This window comes from Melospiza melodia (genome assembly GCF_035770615.1).
Source record: "Melospiza melodia melodia isolate bMelMel2 chromosome W unlocalized genomic scaffold, bMelMel2.pri SUPER_W_unloc_1, whole genome shotgun sequence".
In the NCBI taxonomy this organism is placed as follows: domain Eukaryota; kingdom Metazoa; phylum Chordata; class Aves; order Passeriformes; family Passerellidae; genus Melospiza; species Melospiza melodia.
The window spans coordinates 3,987,717-3,994,485 of record NW_026948505.1 but is presented as its reverse complement, the minus strand read 5'-3'; the positions used below and the strand labels follow the sequence as shown (position 1 = coordinate 3,994,485).

General features: G+C 44.2%; 1 protein-coding gene across 1 annotated transcript in view; it reads left to right on the top strand.

Moving 5' to 3' along the window:
• The first annotated feature begins 590 nt into the window (after nucleotides 1-590).
• Nucleotides 591-6,769, top strand: part of LOC134433074 (uncharacterized) — a 137,652-nt gene continuing 131,473 nt past the window's right edge. The window contains exons 1-2 of the mRNA XM_063181968.1: nucleotides 591-692; nucleotides 1,073-1,276. The gene's annotated coding sequence lies outside the window, so the exon portion shown is untranslated. The remainder of the gene's footprint in view (nucleotides 693-1,072; nucleotides 1,277-6,769) is intronic.

Genomic DNA, 6,769 nt, shown 5'->3' with positions numbered 1-6,769 from the left:
AACCTAAAATACACTTTCAGGAAGAACTTTGATCAGATATTTAGATAAGGCAATGTAAAACACACTCACAATATTTGGATAAGGTAATCTAAAATACACTCACAGAAGAAACTTTGGAATTAGGGTATTTGAAGAAACAGAAGTGGAAGCCAATAAGTTAAAGTGACCTGCCAAGCCGCTAGGATCAAGCCAAGTACAACAGTAACTTCAGCCAAGCCATGGAAAAACATGCCAAAGATAACAGTAAGAAGTCCAAATTAGGAAAAGCTTAAAATTTAACTAAGGAAAACCAGGAATTCCCGGAAGACCCCGCCTGCCTATGAATATGCATGTAATAAATGATGTAATCCTTGTTAAAATTGTATAAAAACTCGCTTTTGCTGTACATGATTTAGAAATCCATTTTGTGATTTCTCCGACGCGTCGTAATAAAATACCTCCTGCTTATCTGACTTAGACTGAGTCTCTTAAGCAGTTATTCTCGCCTTTTTGGGGCAAAATTCGGCATCATTTTCTGGCGACCCAGATGGGCACCAGACAGGAGATCCAGGCCTTGAGGGGTCCTCCCCGAGCCGGGTCCGGGGTCGGGACCCTCTGGCGCCCCTGACTAACTTGTGTCAGAAGAGACTCCCCCCCGGACCAGTGCTTTCGGTGGACGAAGAGTACCCTGCATCTCCTGCTCCAATTAAGAGGTATTTCAATTAATTATTGGTTTTGGAATAAAGCGCTTTGTTGGGAAACGGGGGTCAGACGTGACTGCCCGATGGGAAAGCTGGGGGACGCCCCAGTAAAAGAATCTCTACTGGGTTAGAGTCCCAGAAATAGAAACGCAGGTTAAAGTCCTGCGACTGGGTTAGAGTCCCAGTTACTGGGTTAGAGTCCCAGCATTTGGTTGGAAGGAGTACTTGTTTATCTTGGTATCTTTGGTCTGTTTTTACTGTGTGGGAAACTGTTTTCAATATTGTATTTAATGTTATAATACTGTGGATTAAGGGTTAAGAACTAAGATTGCTCTCTGAGAAGTCTGTCAGCCGGTGATCTTTTTGTATGTATCTGTTGCAAAATCTTACAGGAAACATCTTGTCGCTCTCTCTGTAATCTTTTAGAAGAGAATAAGTTGATAGACGTCTGGGAAGAAATTTGTCACCCCCCCTGCAATTGTTATACTGTCTACAGTTGTGATTGCATGAGTTTGGCAAACCGGTATCTCGCGGTCTGTAGGCGACCTCTCGTGACCAAACCTGGTAAAACAGTCCGTTCTGATATAGACCATAAGGTAGGAACTATTTCATAAAGGTGTGGGTATGAGTGAGAGTGAATGAGACGCAGCATCGCTGCGAAGCGAGAGGGAGTCCCACTCCGCATTTCCTGGTCTTCGCGAGAAGCCAGGTCGGAAAAGGACAAAGCGATTGAAGATTGTGTGTTTGAAGTGTTAAAATAAATTGGTATACAGTACATGCGAGAAAGAGGCTGATCTGGTTAGACAGACACAGGGAATAGCGATGGGAGGCCAACAGAGTAAGGACGTAAATATGAAAACCCCCTTAGGATGTATCCTAAAGCACTGGAAGGATTTGGGAGGGATCCTGGGGGGAAACATAAGTAAAAAGACACTCCTTAAATATTGTACACAGTGGTGGCCGTTGTATAAGTTAGATGACAATGAGAAATGGCCGCTGGAGGGAACAACTAATTATAACACTATTTTGCAATTGATGCTTTTCCTCCGCCGACTTAATAAATGGGACGAAGTGATGTATGCTGACATGTTCTTTACCCTAAGAAATAAACCGGAGTGGCAAAAAGAGTGCGGAGTAAACGTAGCACCTCAGGACCCCTTAGTACTAGCCCTGGAAAAAGATAAGAAAGGTTCAAAGCCTAAAGAACGTTGCTGTGATGCATGTAGCATTGGGCAACAATGTCTTAAATTAACAAGAAGGGATAGTGGAAAGGAGAGCGAAATAAGCCTGTGGGAATACCATCCATTTGCCCCGGGACGGGAAGGGCCTCTTCCCAGGCCAAAGGAGGAACAAGGGGACCCTAGCCCATTAAAGGAGCTGGAACGATGGTGGAAATCTAAGTTTGGGCACAGCCCTCAGAAACTAGACAACACTTGGGAGGAGGATAGTCCATTAAAATCGGGGATTGACAAGAGGGAAAGCAGTCCACAGGGACCAGATAGTCCACAGGGGTCGGGGAGCTACAGGGATGCTGACAGCCCACCCAGACTAGAAGTTGAGAGGGAAGAAGGCAGTCCACATGAAGCAGAGAGTCGAGGGGAAACACGCAGCCTGCCCGAACTAAGTCCATATGGGGATAGTAGCACACCCAGGAATGGGGGTTTTAGAAAATCAGGTACCTGTAGAATAGAAACCAGCACACCGAGGACTGGGGATAAAAGTAACTCACTAGGAGGCGACGTCTCTAAGCTGAAGTATAGTGAGAAGAATGACAATGAGATGTGCGAAAGGGAGGCAGAGAACAACTCACAGAAGCTGAATATAGTAATTCAGATAGAGGATAAGAGAGATGGAAGGGGAACAGAAGATGAGGACAGTAGCCCGGAACAGGATAGGCGCCGGCAGATGCGGGAAGAAAGGCGACAGATGCAGAGCGAGAGGCGGTTGGACTGTGTAAACCATGCTAGGGGAGTAGTAGGAAAAGAATTAACAGAAATAGAAGGTGAAGATGAAGAACAGGGAAAGGGAAAGAGAAAAGAGAAGAGAAAGAATAGGGAAGACATTGAGGCACAGGAGGAAGATCCCGGGGAAGGGACCAGTCATTCGTATTATACCAGATCTGTAGCACAGAGGGAAGCAAAGCAAAAAGAAGGGAATCATACAATAGCTCCTCTCCGACAACTTCTGCCAATGGTAGGAGAAAGGACTAGGGTAAAGGTGCCGTTCTCCACGAGTGATCTGAACAATTGGAGGGATGAGGCAAGGAACTTCAGGAGGAATCCAGAGGGAGTAGCGAAGAGGTTTGAATTAATGGCAAAGAATTTAGATATTGATTGGGAAGATATAGAGGTGATGCTGTCAGAATTGACGGATACAGAAAGGGAACTCGTATTGGAGACAGGAAAACGACATGCTCAAGTATTATCAGGGAGACTAGAAGATAATTTCCCCAGCAGTAAACCAGAATGGGACCCGGGCAACGAAGAGCACTATCGACGACTGGTGCAGTATAGAAAGCTGATCGCGATGGGCTTGCGTAATGCGATCCCTAAGGCTATCAATTGGTCAATGCTATATGACAGTAGGCAGGGAAAGGATGAGACCCCGTCAGAGTTTTTGGATAGACTTAGGGCAGCCATGAGACAATACACACCCCTGGACCCAGCAACGGAAGAAAGGAAACAGCACTTGCTAGGGTTGATGATGGGACAGAGTAACCCAGACATCAGGAAGAAATTACAAAAGCTTGAACATCCAGCAAATAAAAACCTGGAGGCGTTGCTGAATGAGGCATGGAAGGTATATAATAATAGAGAAATAGAGGAAAAGAAAAAGGAAGATAAGAGGCTAGCTCGAGTAGTGGCTGTAGCAGTAGCAGCTCAAAATACAAACCATTTGGGACCTAATACCAGGGGTAGGGGTAGAGGCTACTCAGTGAGAGGGGGAGGGAGGTTCCAACCCCACCCAGCTAGAATAGGGCCAAACCAGTGTGCCTATTGCTTCCAAACGGGACACTGGAAACGTGAGTGCCCTCAATCAAGAGAAAGATCAATGGACACTACTACTATCGCACATCAGGACAGTGAATGAGGGGGACCGGTGGGCCGTACCCTAGCAGACCCACTGGTTCAAATGGAGCTAGGGGAAGGTAAAAAGGAATTGGACTTTTTGATTGATACGGGAGCAACTTTTTCAGTTTTAAATCAAGAATTGGTACCTAAGAGTGATGAATTCGTACAAGTTGTGGGAGCAACAGGCCAACCAGAAAAAGCTTACTTTTTGAAACCTATCAAATACAAAATTGGAAAACAAATGGGAATTCACCAGTTTCTGTATTTGCCAAATTCACCAAAGCCTCTATTAGGGAGAGACTTACTGGAGAACTTGGGAGCCATAATAAAGTTCAATAAGAACAGATTGGAATTTCAAGTAAAAGAAGAACAACTGATTACAGCCCTAAGCCTAACAATCAGTTGTGTGGAACCTAAATCTGAGAATCACAATTTTGAGTGAATCCTGAGCGAGGCATACCCATTAGTATGGGCTACTGATATACCTGGAAAATCAAAACAAGCAGCACCGATTGTTGTGGAACTTAAAAACGGGGCAAGACCGGTGGTAAGAAAACAATACCCTTTGAGAATAGAAGACAGGAAGGGGATTGAGCCCATAATCAAAAGGTTTCTGGAACTGGGGTTATTGGTAGAATGTGAATCAGATTTTAATACACCAATCCTGCCAGTAAAGAAACCTAATGGAGCTTATAGACTAGTTCAGGATCTGAGAGCAGTAAACGAAATAACCAAGACATTGCATCCAGTAGTTGCTAATCCATACACGCTTTTAACTAGACTGAAGGATAATTTAGCCTGGTTCACCGTATTAGACTTGAAAGACACATTCTTCTGCCTTCCCTTAGCTCCCGAGAGTCAAAAGATTTTTGCCTTTGAATGGGAATCTGTAGATAGAGGAAGAAAGACCCAACTTACCTGGACGGTATTGCCCCAAGGATGGACTAATTCTCCTACAATTTTTGGGAATCAGTTAGCCAAAGAATTAGAACAGTGGGAAAGGCCGCTGGTAGATGGCACCCTTCTGCAATACATAGACGACCTCCTAATAGCAACAGTGACAGAGGAAGAATGCATTGAATGGACTATTTCCTTGTTAAATTTCCTGGGTTTAAGTGGATATCGAGTGTCTCAACAGAAAGCACAGCTGGTGCAAAAAGAAGTGGTGTACCTGGGATACGAAGTCTCCAGAGGACAGCGATCCCTGGGAGCAGCTAGAAAAGAGGCCATCTGTCAGATGCCTAAACCAGAGACAGTGAGAGATCTGCGCGCCTTTCTGGGGATGACAGGTTGGTGTCGGCTATGGATCTACCAGTACGGGATACTCGCTAAACCACTGTACGATTTGTTGAAGGAAACTAAGGACGTTCTAGTTTGGACTCCCGAGGCAGAAGGGGCCTTCAAGAAGTTGAAGCTGGAGCTAATGAGAGCACCGGCCTTAGGTCTTCCAGATGTATCAAAACCATTCTGGCTGTTCCCCCATGAACGACAAGGGATGGCCCTAGGAGTCCTAGCACAGCAGTTGGGAACACACAAGAGAGCTGTGGCCTACTTCTCCAAGCGATTGGATGAAGAAAGTAAAGGATGGCCAGGCTGTCTGAGGGCAGTGGCTGCAGTGATAATTAACATAGAAGAGGCCAGAAAGCTCACGCTGGGCCAAAAGATGACTGTGTTAGTATCTCACACTGTATCAGCCGTTCTGGAACAGAAAGGCAACCATTGGTTGTCGCCTTCCAGATTCCTAAAATACCAGGCCATCTTGGCTGAATCAGATGACGTAACCATTCAGGTAACTAACATTGTGAACCCAGCTTCATTTCTAGAAGGGAGAGCCCCAGCAGAACCCAAATTCTACTTGAGAAATCACACTCATTCATTGCCATGTAAACAGCCTTTTCTTCATCATTAGGTATTTTGGTGAAGTGAATGATTAGAACATAAGCAAGGGCATTTGTTCAAGATGCTCCAGAAAGAGCTGTGCTCTGTTCTCTTCTTTGCGGCCTATGTTAGCACTGAGCTGCAGAAAATGAAAGACTACTAGGAAAAGTGTTACTTTTAGTCTAAATTCGTAAATGATGTTTGAAATACCCTGTTAAATGAAAAGGTGCTCTTTTAAATGATGGCATCTTAAGGGAAAAAGTCAGCTTTAAAGAGGTTTTGAGACAGTTGCTTCTGGAAAAAAAAAAAAATAAAATTGGAGGCATCTAAGGTCTTTAGCCATCCCATCTTGAAGACTGATTCAAAACACAGTTCCTTCATATAGGAAGAAGAGAGGACCATAGGTGGCAACCCATTTGAAAATGGAGTTCTATTTCTTTCTGGTTGGGATTATCGGACACCATTTCTTGTGAAGTCGAGGGACTGCAGTTAGCTCTCCACTAATTTCCTTCCCTGAAATTCATCTGCATTTGCTCCTTTGTCTGGAATCCCCATTTATTAGTATGCATAGATGGTATACTCCATCGATGCATGAATAACAGAGGGGATAATGTGCCTTTTGCTGCTATCTTCTTTTGCTGCTCCATTTTGCTTGCTTTGTTCTTGCTTTCTGTCAAAGAAATGCTAGCAAAAGCCCTCCTCAAGTCTTGCTGTGAAGACAGACTGCCAGAAAGGTAGAGAAACTTCAGACATTTCCAAGACCCATGTAGCACGTGTCTTGGTCAATTTCTATGCAGATCCTTTCTTCCAGCAGGACTTTTTTGCACCGTTAGCGAACACTGAACTGAATCCAATACAAAAGCAGTGGCTAGAGGAACCATTCTCTTTTCATTTGAATGGTGATAAAAATGCGTATCAAATCAAAGCATTTTAGAGCAGCAGGAAGATTTTCTATGCAGCTAGCAAATCATAACAAGATGCCTATTCACCAGCTGGGTTCCTTTCGGAATTTACAAGAATTCCCGACAGAAAACACAGCTTAGTAAACTACCAATCTAAATCACAATATCTAGAAAGGTGACATGAAAAAGAGCAAGAGGAAGAAAACCAAAAAGAAAACCAAAGGAAGCCAGAAAATAA